This window comes from Balearica regulorum, chromosome 5, assembly GCF_011004875.1.
Source record: "Balearica regulorum gibbericeps isolate bBalReg1 chromosome 5, bBalReg1.pri, whole genome shotgun sequence".
In the NCBI taxonomy this organism is placed as follows: domain Eukaryota; kingdom Metazoa; phylum Chordata; class Aves; order Gruiformes; family Gruidae; genus Balearica; species Balearica regulorum.
Window position 1 is genome coordinate 49,472,754 of NC_046188.1, and position 19,282 is coordinate 49,492,035.

Sequence of the window (19,282 nt, forward strand, 5' to 3'; positions counted from 1 at the left end):
CAATGTGTAAAATATGAATTTTAATACCTCTGAACTGGATGGGGTGTTTTTGAAGGAAACAGAAACTCTGTATTATTTTTAATGGTTAAATGGCGTCACATTATTAAATAAGCATACATATAGACACATCAGTGGGGATCTTCCCACTAATGAACACCACTGAAAACTTTGGTGCCTAAAAATGCCTTGATATTTGGAAAGTGGCAGAGTGCTTTACATCCCAAACAACCCTGACACCACTGTTAGGAATTTAGCACATCAAACCTGGTTCACAGAGAGCAGTGTGACTCCTGTGCCCAGCACAAACTGTAAAACACATTCAGTGTCTGAGGCAGACTGATAATTGGTAAGAGACTAAATGCAATCAAGCAACCAAAGCCCTTTGCTGTTTGTTTGTATTAATGCTTATTGCACATTAGTGGAAACTGAAACAACACAGTAACCCAACTATTATAGCATCCAGAAATAATGCTGCAAGGGACCTAAGGAGGTTTTCCAGCCTTCATCTGAGACAGGATAAATCGTTCTGGTCTCATCTCTCACAGATTTTTGTTTAAACTAGAGGGTGAATGAAGGACATCCTCAGCCTCTGCAGGCTACTTGTGCAGAGAGTTTCCGTAACATCTAACCTTAGCCTCCTTTCTAAACATTAAGTTCTTTTCTTTCTATCTACTACAGCCACAGATGGAAAATAGTTTGTGTCCCATAGAGCAGCCTATTTCATAATGGTGTGCTTTTCTGATCCCCACATCTTAAATAGCGTTTTGTGAGAAGAGTTACATTTGTTATATTAAAGCTTACGAGGGATGCAGTCCAGTACTCAGTTCCCACTGTACATCCACAGGATAAAATTCCCCTATTGTTCCAACCATAATAAAGCTATCGGTCACCTGGGTATATAATGTGCTATTTTAATGACAGTTTGCTATATTCAGCATAACTTGTTTCCATTTGACCAGCAGCGAAGATTCAGGGCCTCTCTTGTTTACACCTTGCAAAAAGAACCCTTGTTTTGTGAAAACTCTACCTTTTTACATCTGTTCAGAGAGCCTACTTTAACTCCCAGATCATAAATGTAAGTTATTTTGCTTCTTACTGAAGAATGTCAGGAAGATGTCTTTGGGGACTAGCCTCATTTTGCTGTATTATGGTGTTTATGTGTCTGGCACTTTGGGCCAAATGTAGTGATATTCTGTACTCTGTACCTCAGTGTATGCTCTCAAATTCACAGACTGGCCATCAGATACAGAAAAATGGAAAGTGAAGAACTTTGCAAGATGGAATCAATCGCACTGTTCAGTGGGTCATGAAGCGTTCTGTATGCTCACATAAGGGAGCATTATCATTAGGACAGTAAGGCCAGTGATGTCTATCTTATTTTTCAAAATTTGTTTTCTTTGTAGAAAATCTTACTTTATTTTTTCTTCTGCATTATAATACGGGCTGCATTTTGAGTAGAGTCTTGAGTTGAAACCTGATGATCCTCATTGTGAATAAGGGTGACAGTGTCTAGCTCAATATAAACTTGTTGCAAATTTAGGTGGCATATTCAGCTTTTCTAATAACATGTTTCATTTCCATTATTCTGCCTAGCCACAAATGGGATTCAATTTGCTATGATATCTTACATTCCTCTTTGTTTTCCTTCTATAAAGACACCATTTGGGAAGTGTAATTAGAACAAAATAAGAACTTAGTACATTGTCTGGATTAAAGCACCTTGCTTTTTGATGAAATTTTTCCTAGAATCTGACAAGGTAAGCACAGTGGTTTATTAAGTCAGTGGTAAAGCACGAGAGGAAAATTTTTAGATGATTATCCATTGGCAGCTAAGTAAACTATTTGACCAGACAGCAAAATGCTGCATTGTTGGTCAGTTTATTTTTATGCTGTTGTAACTCTCTTAAGCTGAATGGTATAACAAAATTAAAAAGGAGGAATAAAGCTGGTAGTGACTCTGGCCTAAGAGTGCTCCAGGACTTTGCCTTAATTTTCATTTCACGTGCATTACTACAATTCCAGCAGTGAATCCAATGAACTGATAGTCCATATTCTCGCTGCAGTTCTCACGGACTCCAGTATGAATCGTCTGATGCCAGCGTAAGGAGAATTAAACTCAGCAAAATCAGACTTCTCTAAGACTACTGTAATAACTCTGACGGTCAGGTCATTTATATACTTTTTCTAAGGACAATATTTTAAAATGTCATTGTATGAGTGAGATTTAGATGTCTGTTCTATGGAAAATGCCTATGTATTATCATTGTCATCTACCTGGACTTGTGCAAGGCATTTGACACTGTCCCGCACAACATCCTTGTCTCTAAATTGGAGAGACATGGATTAGATGAATGGACCACTCGGTGGATAAGGAATTGGCTGGATGGTCACACTCAAAGAGTTGTGGTCAACAGCTCAATGTCCAAGTGGAGAACGGTGATGAGTGGCGTCCCTCAGGGGTCGGTACTGGGACCGGCACTGTTCAACATCTTTGTCGGGGACAAATGGGATCAAGTGCACCCTCAGCAAGTTTGCCGATGACACCAAGCTGTGTGGTGCGGTCGACACGCTGGAGGGAAGGGGTGCCATCCAGAGGAACCTCAGCAGGTTTGAGAGGTGGGCCCGTACGAACCGCATGAAGTTCAACAAGGCCAAGTGCAAGGTCCTGCATGTGGGTCAGCGCAATCCCAAGCACAACTATAGGCTGGGTGAGGAATGGATTGAAAGCAGCCCTGAGGAGAAGGACTTGGGGGTATTGATTGATGAAGGGGATGAAGGGGAGGTAGAAAAACCACACTGGCTTTTAGTTTATAAAGCTAGAATCGTTAGGGGATGCTATGCAGGGACCTTGAATATAGTAATGGTTAGTGTTTGCTTTCATTGGAAAACAGTCTGTGAGAGCTCTGGGCTATGTAAGGACTATCAAAACAGGTACCTTGTCTACTACCACCAGCCCAAGATAAAGACTGCGCTACTGAGCTGTGAGGCTTTCTCCTAGGTTTCTGTTTTGAGGCAGTTATTTGTGTGATTTCCAGACTCAGGAGATTGTCTACAAGCATAAAGTGGCAGAAGCCTTGAGTCTCTGCCATGAGTCTTGCAGTGTTTGGTGGTGTATCAGCCAGTTTGAGTCACTTCATTGCTGGGTCTCTGGCGTTGTCCCCCCAGCACGTGTGCTGCTCATCTCCTCTGCCAGGGAGCCACTTCTCCTGTGCCCCTTCAATCAGATTTCCTTATCAAAATTGAAATAAAACAGCAATAAAACCACTGTATTTCTGCAGTGGTCTTCAGACATGTTTCTGCATCTTAACAACACTGTTGTGGGCAGCATTACATTTACTGTGCTGACAGGTGAGTGGAGGTACAGAGAAGTTCGGCAGATCACCAAAGTAGCAGTGAGCCCATGAGAGAGCCAAGGACAAGTCTATAGCAGTTAAAACTCTAAAAATACTAGTGAACTAATTCATCATTAACTAGCTTATTTAGCGTCAATAAAGCTGAGATGGCTTACTCCACTGTAAGTTTTCCCTTAAAAGTGCCAAATTGTCCTAATGGTTGCCATTATAATTCATATCCTGATTCAAATTCACAGTAGAAGAAAAACACTGATAAAAGAACTTGAGTGTATATCTTTGTCTTTCAGCAGCTGTCTGGTCTCCTGGAAAGCATTTGGTGGTGCCTGCAATGAACTGTCTTCAGTTAGCCCTTTGAAATAGTTGCCAGGTATCCAAAAATTCCTGTGTATGTTTCTGGTCCAAGATCAGTCTTTCTATCAAATCTGCTGCACAACTTCCTTCTGGCTGGTTGACACTTTTTCCCAGGGTTCATCAGTTGTGGGTTTTTGGTGGTGTTTTTTTGTTTTTTTCTTGGTTAGATTTAAAAAAGCTAGGCCTATGGGCAGAGTTTTCACTAACGTTAAAGGAAAAAGGATATGATCAGGAATGTAGCTCCTCTGAGTTTTCCTATACCCATTGTAGTTCTGCCTTTAAAATACCTCCATGTAGTACACAGAACCTAGCTTTTTCTTGCACTGATTGTTTTTATGTCTGTTTCAAACTGACAACTATATATATAAAATAGTTATTTTTTTCAGATTCTCATGAACTTTGTATTTTTTCAATGAAAAAGAAATAAAGAAATGCAGAGATCCTGTTTGTTTTTCAAACCTAGACTGGGAAGTCTAGAAAGAAAGAACATACCAGCAGAAAGCTGTCATGAAAACCATTTCTAAAGGCAAATGTTTTGAATAACCTTCACACTGCCTGTGTAAAACTGAATAGAATCCTTTCAGTGTATGGGGCCTTGGTAATAAATCATGCGGACACCTCCTCTTCGGTTTGCAAGAGTGGTCCCTGAAACAAGGGGACTTACTGTTCTTCTGAGTTTATTTCAGCTCACGCTAATATTGCACGCTTTAAAAATAAATCTGTTCTTTCATTTGGAGCTTAAGCTATACACTCCCAAAAAGTCAGAAGGTGTTCTGCTTAAGGAAGTAATTGGGTATTTGTTTGACAGTATTGTACAGAAATTTTTTCCCTAAGACATTGCACATCTACACTCAGTATCCCCAAAGGGAACTTGCATAGCCATTTATTTCCATGCTCCAGTCACAAAAGTTTGGAGATAGGAGTATTCTTTGATGGCATTGCAGACCCTCATTGCTGAAAAAAAGGTTTGAAGTTCGTCTGTACAGTGTGTCAGTATGGAATGATTTTTTTCTTTTATTACCTGAAAGCATCATAACTGAGCTAGAGAAAACTGAGCTGGGGAGTATAGTGTAAGTCTTTGGAAAAGGTGTCACAGCGAGGGAAAAAACGAATTACTATCTGTGAGATTGTACGGAACAACTTCCATACTGGACAGAAACTGAATCGCTGCTCTTAACAATTTACTTAGTCTGCCTTTTTGGACAGACCTTTATGTAATGAAGCCAATAACATGCAAAGTGGATGAAGAAACTGGATTTTTTCCCACATTCTTGTTCTTTGTGGTGTGTAAGGGAGTGCTAAGGCACAGATGTACATTGAATGAATTGTTACACAGTATTTAAGATGAGTGCAAGAAATGAGGTGGAGGCTTCTCTGGTCTGTGTACCCTTAGCTTTCAGTGTTGTGTTTTTCATTACAAATGCCAGGATATTACAGTTACCATCCTATGTAGTGTACTGAGAAAGAACTCAGTTGCTAAGAAGTGTGACAAAATGTACTGTGGGGCACAGCCAAACCTCTAAGCAGTTTCCCCACCATCACTGTCATTCTTTTATGTCTAGAGGGAGGATGGCATGCTCTCCAGATGGGCGTGCATCTGTGGGGTTTTTTTTTTCCAAGCAAGATACAAACCAAAATCAATTGCTAGCTGCATTGTTCTGTTTGAACAACTGAGGAGAGATTGTGCATAAAACCAGAAATGAGTGAATGAGATTTATATCTGCAAAAGCAAGAATGGGATAGATCCTTCCTCCTACTCAGGTAAATCTCTTTCCAGGCATGCGGCTCAAGATTTTCAGAGAGCAAGGAGCCCACATCCTCTTATCAGACAGCCCTGAGGTTTGAGTACTTTCTCTGAAAATCACTAAAAGAAATAGGAATCCTCCATTAACTTTAGTATGGTTTGGTTCAGGTTCAAAAGCGTGGAGTCTTAGAAGAAAAGAGGAGATCTGGGTTCTGTCTCAACTTGTCTAACCTTTAGCAAGTCGCTCATGTTAGAGCCCTGCAGCTCTAGGTGATTGTGCAGTCCTGGAGAATTGTACCCAAGGGCAACATGCTCTGCTCACACATGTAGGAGAATGCGGGATGTGCTGCCTTCTGCACCTGGTCATCTCAGCTGGTTGGCATGGAATACCGGGGGCCTTCGTTCAAGTCTTCCTTTCTGCTTCCTTTGGAGAAGCTACAGCTTGCAAAGAACTCACCTTGTGTAACTTTAGCTTTGGATTTTTCATTAAAATATAATATGATAATGATCATGCAGCTGACTCAGAAGAGAAATCAACCACTGACTGAGTCATGCAGTGGCATGATGTGGCTTAGAGGGCACGACCATAGTATTAGCCCACGATGGCATAATTTGAATCTATTATACTCCTATAATATTGTAAATGATACCAACTGCCCTAAGTCCCAAGCAGTTTTCATTACAATAATCAGTTCTGCTGGTTGTGATATCCAGGTACTTTTCCTGTCTGTAGCCTTCTTATTGGCTGTGGAAAAGGGCTCCTGTGGCATCTCCTCCAGCAGGAAGTATCCAGTGATAGCTGAGTGAACTTTAAAACAGTTTGGGTCAGGCTAAGTAACCACAAAGGTACTTTCTTTAAAGCCTTTAGCTTTATCATCTCAGACAAGCCCATGAGATCATGACACTCTTTTGTACATTACCCAGTGCTAGGAAGCTGCAAATATCACACAGTCGAAGCACATCAGCACTTGAGCCTCTACCTGCTGAGCTCAGTCTGTAATGGTTGAACATAAGGAAGATCTTCCAAGGTAATGCCTTGCTCCTTTGAAATCTGAGGTGAAACTATGTTACAAGCATGAGCAGAAGCGTATAATGTAGATCACAGGGCAAAAGCATCCTTGTAAAAACCATCCATCTTGTCCTCTCTTCATCCTCAGAACGAACCCATGGAAGTCTGTGAGAGAAAAGTATGAGTCTTAGAGCTCACCAGGTCTGGACTAGGGCAGACTCAGACTTGCAATAGTTTGCATCAGCTCAGGTTTCACAGGCCCTAACAAATTCTTATGAAGCAGTAGTTGGTTTTCCCCCATGTTTGTTTGTCTTGTTTGTTTTGATGTGAATCAAGGTTGTACCTATTTCTCCGTCGGTAACAAATCAAGAGAGAAATTAGCAAAAAAACCCAACTAAGCAGAGAGAGTGACCACAGCAAGGGCATGTTGTTTGCTGTCTGCTAACCTTCATCCTGAGTGCCAGTCACAGATGCACCTCCTGAAACTTTTCTAAAACAGGATCTAAACCAAAGCTACTAATAAATAACATTTAGCTACTCATAAATAACATTTTGTTCACTCCAGCACTTTTAATTGCACCATACCACAAGCTTTGTGCCTCTCAAAGATTTGAGGCTTGAGTGTACTCATGGCAAAGTTTGCTTTTAGGGAGTTTTTTTTCCTTGTATATTGAAGTCAAGTAAGAGAAAGTGTCCTTCATGAGGTCCTGTACTTACCTTTAGAAGTTAATAGCTCCCGTTAAAATTTCCCCCTTTCCCTTTTGTGTGTTTACACCCCTTTTACGTCAGAGTGTGAAAGTGTGAAACTGGAGTTAGGACACATGTATTTACAAAGAACAAAGGTGGCATTCATTCAAGTTGTTTGATCGTTTGCTTTCTTCTCTATTAATCTCATTTTGAATCTTTGTCCCACATTTCATCCTTCTCTTTGGTTACAGGTAGCTCGGCATATGTACAGCAAATTCAGCTGTTAAATAATATAAATATCCTCTCCACCCCCTTTTAATGACTGCTTGCAGTAAAATAAAAATGGTAATTCAGGCTGTAGATAGATTAAGGTTGAAAATCTCTAGTAAGCAGCAGGAAGAATTAAGTACATGTGCACTGTGAGACAGCCCTTCTTCTAAAGCCTCTGGACAGTGTAGGACCAAACCAGACTCCCATCATCCTTCAGACCTATTCGAATGGTGCAGCCCTTGCTAGCCACATGCGACTTTTCCTGCTTCACATACCGCCTCATACATAAAACTGCTCAGGTGATGGAGTCTCACCGGCATTAGTCATGGTTTCAGGATCATGCCCTAGTAAGATGGTTAATTTTAAAAGTACCGTTGTGCCTGCTTCTATGTAAATTGAGAGGGAAGAGGAAGCAGAGGTGAGCTGCTGCTGCTGCTCTTTTGTGTAGCACAATGGTGGCTCATCCTGTGCCAGAAGAGACAAAAGGGAAGACAGCTGGTTGCAGAGGAGAACAGACTTTGCGTCTCTCCAGGCCAATACAGTTGGCAGTGGTTCTGTAAGACCTTTCTCACCACTGCAATGCCCTACATGCTCTTCTAGCAAAGGATTTTAGGAATAAGCTCTCCTGCCCCAATAGCACCTCACACAGGGGTGATACGAAGAGGCTGAATATTTCCTTGTTGAAAATGGCAACAGACAAGAAATGTCTGGTTATTAATTATCTTTCCTTCACATATCTGTGATACACGTTTTCTTCGTACCACTGGGCTGAAGCCTGTGCGTTACTATGGAACACATGCTGAAGTCATGGGCAACTGGCAAATGAGAGACACGGGGGCGGGCGATGTTCTGGCCAAATTCCACTTTAAGCTTCATGTTAAGGTCTATTTTCACAGGACCATTCACACTACATTGAGAAAAAAGTCTCTAAAGTGTGAATGTTTCTATTGCAAAGGTTCCTCTTTGAAAGTTTTTTCCCCTTCTACATTGAAGGGAAGTAAGAGAAGCATTTCATATTTAAGAGAGCCAAACCCACGGCCTGTAGGTTGGGCTGCTGGACATAAGGAGATAGACAAACACTGAATAGAAACATTGAGCTCTGTTTTTTACAACTCTGATTGTTTAGGTTCAACACAGTTTTCCACATGAATTTCAAGTTGCTGAATTTACACCAGATACAGCATAGTAAATTTATTAGTATATATTTCATTATAAAATCCTAATTGCTGTTGGGATTTTTGTTTTGCTTTTAAGTTCATAACTAGTCTATGGGTTAAATCTACAAAACAACATAGAATGGATGCAGCATTTTATGCAAGAAAACATACAATCCAGCTAGTGACCATGAAAGAGAATGAGTAACTTAGGTTCTTCTGTTGTCTTTCTGGCAAGTAGTGGTGGGACAGAGGAAACCAGTTTGTTTTTCATTGCATCCCATTTACTCTTTTCTCCACAACTGTTGCATGGAGATACACTTGAAGGACCCAGGTTACCATGATATAACTCAGTAGCGTGTTTGCAGTGCCCTCTCCTTCAGTTGCATATGGATTCTTTATTTTGCTTCAGCTCTCTGTAAGAGATAGGCCTGCATAAAGTCAGGGTCAAGTACAAATTGTAGCAGAGGTGAGGAAGTTTGAACTAAGATTGCAGTTTTGTCTAATTTTCTTGCAAATAAGTTTCCAACTTTCCTGTCCACAGTCAAATACAACTTGAATACAGCTCTATTACGTGCTGCTTTCCATCTAACACTTCTGTGAAAAAATTCCTATGACACTCTACTGTGTGTGTACAGAGTTTCAAAAGCTCTTTGATCAGAACTACCTTGGCTGGATTATCAAACTGTTGCAATGTGATATGCTGTTGTCTTACCATAGTAGTTGTAATTTGGGTACCCAGATGGTTTCCCATTCTCTTAATAGGCTGGGCTAAAGATCATATTATGTCTTGGGAAGACTGAATCATGTTAATGTCCCTTACACAGGTAAAAATACATGGACCTGAGCTAAACAGAGACCTTAATTTTAGCATATCTGAACTGAAATATATTGTTCTGGGAATATGTTCTGAACTTTCACTGAATTTTTCACAAGCCCTGAATTTTGACTAAGCCCTGAATTAGAAGTAAATAGGCACTCAATTGAGAGACAAGGTAAAGTCCCATCTAATCAGTTCCTTTGCATTTGAGGAAAGAGGTTATTGCAGAGCTTTATGTACTCTAATTTGAGTATCTTCTCACTCATAGACCAAGAAGGTCTTTCCTTCCCATACACATCCATGCAACCAAGAGAAGAAAATACTCTTTTCCTCTGTAGAAGTGGGAGGGAGGAAAAAAACCAACCAAACTACAAAGAAAAAACCCAAGACAATTCATCAGTGAGCTGAGGCCTTAAAAAAAATATCTTATAAACCATATGTCTCTGTCAATGTGTGAGAGGTGGCAGCTCAGAAAAATGAAACATAAGGAGATTAAAGGGGCAGGCAAGTGAGAGACAAAAAAGAGGTGTACTGACCTTGGTTAACTTGGAAAAGCTAATTAATAAAGAGGAAAAACATGGTTCAGAATTCAGCATGAAGGTGAGCTTTCTTTTAGGTGATGCTTATTAACAGTCTGGGGCATTAGTATACAGACTATTTGTCTGAGGCACTATTATTTCTAGTAGAACTAAGTGAGTCTAGACTGTAACATGCCAGTCCAGTGACTTCGTAGAGAATCCGTCAATAATTTTGTTCTTAGACTGTCTATTAAGCAGAAAAACTTCTCGTTGGGAAGTGTGGAGAATCAACCTTTTGTATTCCAAGATAAGAGCAAAGAGTTGAAATGTGATCCTTGACATACACATGAATGAAGTAAGGGACTTCCCCTTTTAGACGGTGTCCATCTGACGCAGTCTTAATGATAGTACACTTCTTTCTGTTAAATGTAGAACTGGAAACAAGAGATAAAAACCAAGTAGATGTTACCAGGGATATTGAAATGGGTGGCAGAGGCCTGGTACGTACAGAGGGGATGAAGTTATGCCACAAGGTAGTCACTGCGATCAATTTGCTGCTGTAGAATAATTTTCCATCTTTGGGGCAGTGACCCAAATGTAGTACCAACAGTGAGGGCTGATAGAAAGTGTTGGTGGGATAGCTGATATGTAGAAGAACGGGTGACCGTGGACTAATTTCTATTGGCTACATGCAATCTAAAGAATAGGCTTTTAGTCCAGAAGATACTTGAAGCACTTTGTTTAAGATGAGCTGCAGTGACTTTCTGGTTACACACTTATCTTGTGCCTAGATGAACAACTTTGATTTCTAGTGCCTTTCCTCTTCAAATGACATAAAAGACAGCATAAGCAACTTGTAATAAGACTTATCAGTCATCTAAGGAAATTGCCTAGGGAACAAGTGCTCAGGCCACATAGGACTTGGCCTTTGGAAAACAGTGAAATATGTTGGGTTACTGTTAAAGACAAGTGTGTGCTGTACTTAAAATCTTTCTACAAAAACATCAACTTCTGCTATTTAACAGTTGTTTTTTCCTATTTTTACTGTTGATAAACTCAGTTCATTGGTAGTCTCTTACTGTATCAGTGTACCACAAATAATTGAATTAGACACAATGGCCATTTACAAATTAAACAAAAGGGGGCTCTCTGTAGTCAGCTTTCCTTTTCCAGCTGGGACAAACGCTTCCTTTTGTATAAGAAATCCTCCCTCTGTTATCATTCAAGAATCCTTTGCGCTTTCAGTGAAGAGCCTTCTGGCTCATTACAAGATTACATGTAGCCATATCACCCATAACAGAGAGGAAAGAAAGGATTTAGGAAATGACCAGAGACAGTTTCAATTGCACTTAACCCTTAGGAGATTCTCTGAGGCTAGAGTACTTAAAATTGCATTCAGGGCACAGTCTGATCCCATGAAATACAGGAATTTAGCTAAACTCTTTTGGTGCCTTATGGGCCCTGTATTGTACAAATGCTTATCAGGGAAGAAGTCTAGATAGCCTTCACAAGATGAATAGTATGTGGTCTGTCCATGCCTACTTTGTTCAAAACAGCAGTACCTGCTTAGAAGCAAACTGGGTCTTGCTGATTGCTGCAGTGGCTGTTAGTAAACCCAATAGTGAAATCCGGACTCTTGGTATCATGACAAAAGTGGTCTAAGACACAGGAGAGAGGGGCAAACAGCATTAGAAAATTTTGTTTGTTAGGAAGGTCAGAGGTACAAGACCCAGCAACAATCAAGTGTAAAAATTACCATTAAAACTTTTACACTTTTAGAAGTTATCTCTCTAATGCTGTTCTGATTCTTCTGGCATTTACCAGATCTTGATAAAGCAGGTATCAAAAGCAGATTCTGGGTTATACTTCTTGCCCAAACTTCTGGAAAGATTTTAATGGTAATTAGTGTAAAATCAGGGCAGAATGGGCAGGCATCAAGGACAGCAGCAGGGGCTTAGGTTAGCATAGTTTCCTCTCCTCTACATAGTTCCCTGATACGTGGCAGTATGAAGTACTTCTGAGGAAGTTTTGTATATGTTAGGAAAAGTTCTAATGCATCAGATCTAGTGTGATGGGGATGCTCTTAGAGTACACAAAGGTTGGTTGCTGAAGTTCACAGTAAGGCTTCAGGGAATGCACAGCGGAAACAAAATGGTATCGCCAAGGTACACTTGTGAACCCAGGAATTTGTTTGCACCTACCTCGCACTAATAAGTAGCAAAACTTGCCAAATTGGCAAGGTTATGAATAATCCTGCTGGATCCGTCAGGATTTCCTTCCAGAACGTTGGTGGCTTCAATATGGGGGACACTAGGGTACAGCAAAGTCTTCCCTGTACAGATTGTGTGCTAAATTAGATGTGTTTTCACTTTTACTGCATCTATTGAAAGCAGAGAGAGAAAGTGGCATTATATATGTATGCATGCACATCCAGCACTGAAGTTCTTTAAACTGCTTAAGCACTTTAGTTGTGTGAAAGCCAGAATTGCCAACAGGATCTGAGAGCGGAAATGAGGACAGCAGCAAAGAAGTCAGAGAAAGGTTATTTCCTCGAAAATGCAGAAAATCCAGCATAGGCCTCAACCGTACCCATAGAAAAGTAATCCCAGAGCACAAAGGTGAACTGTAAAATATTCCCTTTGCTCTTAGTTCTGAGAAAATAATAGAAGGAAAATTTTATACCCAACAACCCCTTTAACTTTAGGAAGCTTATTTACTGCTGTACCTGCTTTAATCAATGTTTGATGTCAGCCCATAGGAGTGGTCCTGACAAAGGTGCAAGAAACTGTCTCTGTCACAGTTGTGGAGTACAAGTGTTTCATTCTTGTTCCTGGTGAAGAGTAGTTGGCCAGTGCCTTTAAGATACAGGCTTGTCCTTTATCAATTTGGATCCTGCCAGGTGTAACCAGAGTGAAGAGAATAAAGTTTTCAGGAGTAACGATGGCACATAATTAGCTAGCAGAAGATGGGCTGAGCAGACTGTGTCTACCTTGAGAACAATTTTATCAACAGGAAAGTCAGATATGAGTGTCTTAGCAGCTCTAAGGGCTGTAAAGTGTTGGCAATATTTCACGTGTCTAATGGGTGAGTGATGGATATCGCGTTGTTTTACCCTTAAAAATTTTAGAAACATTATGTTGAGTTCTCCCATCCCTCCCCTTCTTTTAGGTTATGTGCAAATAAACCCTATTTGAATGTAAGACCAAACCTGGGCTTAACATGTTTGACAAAAATGAGTCTGTGCTAGAAAACTACTGTGTTAACAAAGCAAACCAACTTCCCATTTAATGAGTTTAAAAGTAAATTGGGTGCTATTGCAGGTGTATGCATTTCATCATCCCAGACAATCTGTAACAAACTTCCTGCAAGTGCAATAACAAGCCGAGTTGTTTTCAGTCCAAGTGATGTGAAAGAGGAGGAAGAGCAATCATAATAATGTTTTTTCTTCTTCATATAGACAATACAGGAAATTGTGTAACAGGCTCTGGCATGAGCTGGTTAGAGTTATTGCTGTACGCAGAGGCTTGTAGGAGGTGATGTAACTTGAGTAGAACTCAGGCTCCAAGATAAGGCCAAAATAGGCAAAAGTAGGAAAAATACCTCCATTCTGTCTGGCTTGGGGATGCATGAGCCAACAGGGGATGCATGAGCATAAATTATTCAGGGGTTTAGGTAGAAGGAAAATGGGGCGATGTTTGCTGAAGCTGCTTGGTCTGAACAAGCTCCTTCAGGCATTGCCAAGAGATTCGTGTGGCTCTTAAGTCTATCTTCTGAAACCTGTAAATGTGAAAGTATTCAAAAGCAAAGAAGAGGAACAGAGTGGGAAGGTCATTCTTGGAACAGGGCTAAAGCTTTCTTTTCTCAGATAAGTTTAAGGTCAGGTTTGGATTGCAGAGCATTGTCATGTCTTACTAGAACATGTCCCAGTGAATCAAAATGAATGGATTAGCAAGGGAACTTTTTGTATTATATGGTGAGCAAGATGCAAATATTTGACTACAGAGATAGAGAAGATTAGTCATGGAGAGAGTTAGTTTTTCTGCTTAATTTATTTCTAATTCAGGAATTTTTATTCTATTTCTCTGAGTATTTTTTTTACTTATATTCACAATGAGTTGTGTGTGAATGGGCGTAGTGTGACCAGACTTTCAACAAGATGAGGTTAAGCTTCCTTAACAAAACCTCCAAGCAGTCTCTTGGCAGAACTGAGCACGGTCAGTCCTTGTCTGGCACAGGGCTGGCCTGTGCCCCCAACATATCACTTTGCGCTCTGGAGAGACCTTAGTCACTCTCAGTCTGCGACCCAAAGAGAGATGAAGCAGAACCTGGGGAACTGGAAGAGTAATGTCAGTGCTAAGGAGGAGCCTGAGATACTCTGGTCATCTTGTTTAATGGGGTAGGTTGCTGGCAACCATCCTGTGGCCTTTGACTTTTCCATCATTAGCGCTAAGCTATTCTAGTCAAGCTCCATGAATAACTAAAAGAAGGAGAAGCTGAGAAGCATTTATTTGATAAAAATATAAAGTTAAAATGTCATTAAAATGGTCCTATATTGGCATTCAATGGTGGGATTTCATACCTAAATACAACAGGATAAGGCTGTTTTGTAACTTTTGTAACTGTTGTTGTATACTTTTCCACTTACTTGCCTATAGCATCTGTTTTCACCCTTACTGTTCACATTTCATGTTTATTTTTAAGCATAGGTGAAGAATGTTTGTGTCTTCTCATCTAACAGCTATGCTTCCTGTTGTAAATAATAACTTGCAAAACACCTGTGAGTCATTATTTGTGCTACTAATAAATTCGCAAGCAAGGCAGTATTGAAATGCCTGGAAAATGTTAAGAGTATAAAAATCTTTTCTGTTAGTCTTTGCCATGAAAGTGATCAAATTACTAAAGCTGAGAGCTAGAGGCAAAAATGCAGAGGTCATTAATTATCATTCTCACTAGCTGCAATCCTTCTTCACTGCCTGGTTTCTGAATGCAAGGTCTGTTAGGTAACTCGGACTCATGTGACACCAAGAAGTGTGGCAGTGTGAAGTGCTATTCAGTGCCACTCTGCCGAAGCCTCTGCTGCCTTCTGCAAGTGTGCACCAGCTCTCAAACCACTATGGGAAATCAAGTGCAGAGGTACATCAAGAAAGCTGCGAGGAGTATACCTTCACCATAAATCATGTTTTCTAGCTCCTGTCACTCTACAAGGGGACTACCTGGGCCATCTCAGATCAGTCTTCTTCACTCTGAAATGGAGCCCTTGTGCTGTTCAGATTACTAGAAAGAATCACGTTCTCCTGCTCAGTTGAAGATGCTTTTTTTCATTAGGTATTTTAAGCTCCAGTTGCTGGACAATTTAAAGCAGAAAAAGGAAGGAGACTGAATAAGAATAAATCCAAGCTTAAAATAAAGTGAATTGTATTATAAAATGATTTAATTGTCACCTGACAATTAAAGCCCAGAACTGGAAAAAAATAGAGGAAGTCCTGAATGTCCTCAAATTTATATTAGTCTGGGCCAAAATTCAAGCTCCATGCATTCGTTAGGAAACTGGATTTTGATTTAGCCCGGTTTGCCTTCTGGCACTGTATATCAATGTATGACATACTCATTTTAGAAGAAATCCATCATTTTTTACCAGCAAAAGGTATGCCCATTCCTTTCCAGCAGATTTCTGCTGTGTAGCCGAGAGAGAGGAGGTCTTTCTCTTTGTAGGTGGTGCCATAATTGCCAGGCAAAACCCTTCTGAAGACTGCTAGAAGTAAAACTTCATACTGTGCCAGGAAAGCTGAAGACGGTGTTGTTTCCAATGCACTTTATCCTTACTGCAGCTGGCAGGGAGAGTTTGCAGCAGCCGATTGAAACAAACTGTACTTTTGCCCCTTGAAAGGTCAAGTGAACCTGTCAAGAAATATAATAAATGTAATAATAGTAATTAATAATTAATAATAAGAGGAAAAATGCATTGATTCTGGCTTGAAATTTCCCGAATATCACTCTCATACACTCTTACCTGCGTGCTGGGAAGCCCACCTGTGCATGCAGCATGGCCCAGCTGGAGTTTGTCTGCGGGCAGGTGGCGGTGGGGAACAACGAGGAGTGATGAATAGCCACCTCCTACTGTGGAGGAGAGGAGTGGAGACAGATGAAGGGGATGAGACAGAGAGAAAAATTGGTCAGAGAAAATGCTGAGGGCACCTTTTCAAGAAATTAATCCTTTGGTATTTTCTCTGGGGCAAACATTTTGATTTTGATGAACCTGCTGCTTTCCACCAGCTGAAGGAGCTTGCTCATCACATTTGGGGATGGCCGCAGTGCTCGTGTAAATGTCCTCAAGGACACTTATGTATTTTGAAATACACTGTGACCAGTGCTGTATGAAGATTGCAGTAACTGAAAGGCATGTGGTCATGGGAGACATTTGATTGGGTAATGACCTCTGGCCTGTCACAGAGCAATGGGGTAGCATTTGGGCTGCACCAACAACCTAAAGAAGCACTAACAGCAGAAGAAAGTTAAGTATTTCAAGAATGGCAAGACCAGCCTATTTAATTATGTTACAATAAATACAACGTGAAAAACTATAGTTTTAAGTAATCAGAAAGTACCGGGTTAGCTGGGCAGAAAGAGAGCGGGGAAGAGAACTGAAAAATATGTGGAAAGTTCAAGTCAGTGACTCTGTGATGCCTGAGGAAAGACACACAAATGCACGATCACAGATTTTTCATTCCTAGAGCTTTTCAAGTATTGCAGTGGTACGAACTTTTGTCCTTTGATTGGTATCACCTTTTAATTAATCAGGCAGAAAAGTACCAGAGATTAAACAGACTCATAGTTACTGTGGGATACGTGGAAAGGCCAGCATAGTTTTAAAGAGCTTTTGAGGAGAATACTTCTTCAATTAGGTTTGTTAAGCAAAAGAACGTATCAAATTTTCCCACTTAAATCTGTATGCTAAATACTTAGCTGAAGACAAGCAATTAAACTAGGACATACTATGCTGTTTGCGGTAACATTGGGCTAAGTCATGTACTCTGTGGATTTTTAATACTGATTTCTTTGCTAATCTGAAAGCAACACACAAGTGCTATCAGGTGCTATAAAACTCCGCATCATAACTTCAGCACATGATCTTGTTGATGTTTGCCTGTTTACAAGTTCAGCCTAACCTGAGCATCATCTTTTCCTAGAACGTGGGCACAACTGCAGCATTACTTAGTGCATCGTATTTTTAGTATGTCCATCATGGCTGCTTCCCCACTTTGGTTTTTTTGACAGAATAAACTCTCATGATGAGGAATAAGCTGTAAATGTAAACAATCAAAACGTCTACTGACTCTCACTGAAGACACCTGTGGTATGCTGTGTTGACAGCCAGAGCTTGAGTGAGAGTGCCAGGAGTCAGAAGCAGTATGGCCAGCTGGGACTCCAGCTCACTTTTGGCTACAAACAACAAGACAACGACAATGAATTATTGTTTGAAGTCTCCTTTCCTATTAAAGTTTTCAAGCCACAAAATATAAATGCAATAAATAAAAGTGATGTAAACTAAAGCCTCCCATAGTCCTAAAAGTCAGAATTTTCTAGATGATCTGCATATAACTTTAGGATCTTTTAAAGTAGTATTGGCTTTAAAGTTCCTAAGTACTTAGAAGTGTAGTATTTAGTCATCGTTAAAAAGATAAGCTAGGATACATACAGCCGTTAATAAACAAATCTGTGTTTCTCTTAATCATTATTTAGGCAGTGATGGCTTTCAGTTTGCAATTGTATTGTAAGATTTTTTTTTACAAGAAATAGCCTAGTAAATTCCAGGGCTGTATCTTCCTGCAGTTCATTGGTTAGCAACCAGTTCAGTCAACCAGATAAACATACATGTATCTTTAAGGACATGTGTAAGTGCTGCTGAATTAACACATGGTTGTGTCTCAGGAGATCACTGTTCATTAGATTAAAAGACCAGAAGACTGTGTTTGGGTGTAATGTGTGCTGTGAACAGAGCCTCCAGTTCTGTGTATTTACTCTGACGTTGGCCCAGGGACAGGCCTGTCGGCACTGAGGGGTGTCATGCTTCACACTACTTTACTAGTTCTTTTCAAACTCACTTGAAGACATCCATTGCTTAGATGTTTAGTGATGTGCACTTTTTTTTTATTTCTTGGCAATAATTTTCTTTAAAAGGGAACGAGATTTTCCATAGCTCTGACTTTAGGTAAACATTAAAGTAACTTTAATAGAAATCTCAGTAAAAACTCAATAAAAGCCTTAGGATTTAGCTCATGGGACTTCATTATTGGGCTTAGACTTTTTATTCCTTGGACTAAAGCACCCTGCAATGCGTCACCATTTTGCAGGAGATGATGTTTACATAATATGCTTTGGAATTCACCATGGAAAACATAGTAAATGTGATTGGGGTTAAGATCATTCTGTAATTTGTGATTTAAGATGTAACTGACCATAATTCAAGCTAAAACTCTATGAGCTTTCTACTTGTACAGCATGTTCCACAAAGGTTCCCAATGCCATCTCAGGGCTTGGTCTCTGTAAGCAATCTGGATTACAAGTCTCGCAAGGAAAAATGGGAAAAAATTATTTTGATGTGTACTTGTACTTTCTTTTTCTGACTTTGTACTGAAGGAGTCTTATGGGTAATGTCTGGATAAACTTGAAATCCACAACCCACAGGCTGATGAATGCCAGGACAATACCTTGGGAAATACTGTGCTACATGCTTGTCTTGCAGTCATGTCCTGGATATCTAGAGCTGGTCACTGTCAGAGATTTCAAACTGGGTTAAATGAACCCTCCAGTCTTCATATTAAAAGCCATTAGGGTGAGGAGCACAGAATAATTTGGAAAATTAACCTTTTTAGATTTCCATTAACTTTGAAAAATTCAAGTTTCCACGGTTAAATTTGGCCAAGGTTAGAAAATCCATCCTAGTTTTTACAGAAGCTGTTGCGTCCTCCTGCAGTGACAGTAGTTGTATCTTGCAGAAAACCAGCTGCTGCAGCTCACAGAGTGATCTTGCTGTTCAGCCTCACAACTTTTGGATATGAAGATTCATCTTCAACACATATATAGTAACTGTGCTGCTCTGTCTTGCAGTGGAACATCTCCCTAAGAAGGCACCACCTGGCTGAAGTAGTTCAGCCAAGGCTACCCAAAGTGTTATACTACAGTCAAGTGGACAATACTAAATAAGGAGCAAAAATAAAATGTTCAATAAAATGTCTTGCCAGGATAGATACTTATGGAATGTCAAAAATAATCTTGTGCCTGCCAGCACTGAAATTCTCTCAAACTCTTTTGCATCTGTAAAATGAGTGTAAGCAGACCTGGGGGAGACAAAGGCAAATCCTTTGACAGAGTGGCA

At 40.2% G+C, this 19,282-nt stretch overlaps 1 protein-coding gene across 11 annotated transcripts in view; it reads left to right on the forward strand.

The window, feature by feature from the left end:
- Positions 1-19,282, forward strand: part of SLC1A2 (solute carrier family 1 member 2) — a 106,114-nt gene that overhangs the window by 33,796 nt on the left and 53,036 nt on the right. The window contains exon 1 of one of the 11 annotated variants that reach the window (XM_075754805.1): positions 3,641-3,720. The exons of the other annotated variants lie outside the window; for them this stretch is intronic. The gene's annotated coding sequence lies outside the window, so the exon portion shown is untranslated. Of the gene's footprint in view, positions 1-3,640; positions 3,721-19,282 lie in introns of those variants that run through there. 11 annotated transcript variants of the gene reach the window in all.